This window comes from Physeter macrocephalus, chromosome 18 (genome assembly GCF_002837175.3).
Source record: "Physeter macrocephalus isolate SW-GA chromosome 18, ASM283717v5, whole genome shotgun sequence".
Lineage (NCBI taxonomy): Eukaryota > Metazoa > Chordata > Mammalia > Artiodactyla > Physeteridae > Physeter > Physeter macrocephalus.
In genome coordinates this window covers 71,770,001-71,771,126 of record NC_041231.1, presented here as the reverse complement: position 1 = coordinate 71,771,126, position 1,126 = coordinate 71,770,001, and the positions used below count along the sequence as shown (strand labels likewise).

The 1,126-nt window shown below is 43.2% G+C and overlaps 1 protein-coding gene across 4 annotated transcripts in view; it reads right to left on the bottom strand.

Annotated features, from left to right (window-relative positions):
* PIM1 (Pim-1 proto-oncogene, serine/threonine kinase) overlaps positions 1–1,126 on the bottom strand; it is a 47,306-nt gene that overhangs the window by 28,970 nt on the left and 17,210 nt on the right. The gene's annotated exons all lie outside the window — the stretch shown is intronic.

Genomic DNA, 1,126 nt, shown 5'->3' with positions numbered 1-1,126 from the left:
CAACGGGAGAGGCCACAACAGTGAGGGGCCCGCGTGCCGCAAAAAAAAAAAAAAAAAAAAAAATAAGAGCAAGTACCAGGAATTTCCTGGCGATCCAGTGGTTATGTCTCCACGCTCTCACTGCCAAGGGCCCTGGTTCAATCCCTGGTCAGGGAACTAAGATCTTGCAAGCCGCGCAGCAGGGCCAAAAAAAAAAAGTAAGCACCATTTTGTGAAAATGGTGTTTGAGTTTTATATATTATGGCAGATACTACAAGTTTTCCATCAATCCATGCTCCTCTTCTTCATTTTAATATTCAGATCCCCAAGTGTTGGCACATGGCCACCCAGGAGGAGTCTACATTGTCCAGCCTCTTTTGCCATCAGATGTGGCCACGTGCCTAAGTTCTGGCCAGTGCAGTGTGAGTAGCCATGGTGTGTGCCACTTCTGGGTCCTGCTCCTGAAGGAGTGGTATGCAGTCCTTTGTGTCTTTCCCTTTTCCACTGGCTGGGATACAGACTTGATGGTAGGAACTAGAACAGTCACTTTGGGCCCAGAGCTGAAAGCTGTGGTTTGAGTGTTAAAGCCTTGAAAAGCAGACTATAAAAGAGAAGTCAAGTTATGTAAAAGATAATTTCTATCTTAGTTCAGGGACACTTACATTTCTGTTACAGTATCTCAAACCAATCCCTAATACACAGATGTATGTGTGTATGTACATGTGTGTTCATATATGGATATGTGTTTACACACATACACACACACACACACACACACACATCAGGCCATATATAAATTATATAAGGATTGTGGTTTAAAAAAATAGAGAAACTGCCTGCCCTTAAAATATGTTTGAAGCAAGTGAGCAATTTGATCAGATTTGTGTTCCTAAGCTGAAAGGAATCTTAAGGATCACTTAGGCCAGTTAGTCCTTTTTCTTATGGATGGGAAACTGAGGTCCATACAGGTTAGGTAACTGACTCAGGGTCCCAAGTAGCAAGAGCTGGTCCTTGACCCCTGACCTCTGATTCAGGACTGGGCCCTTTCTGTGTCACCAGGTGACAAAGATTTATCTTGCTCTCTCTTTCAATCCTCAAACGCTGTTCTGCGTCATATTGTTCCCCTAGATTTCTAATTAATTCGATT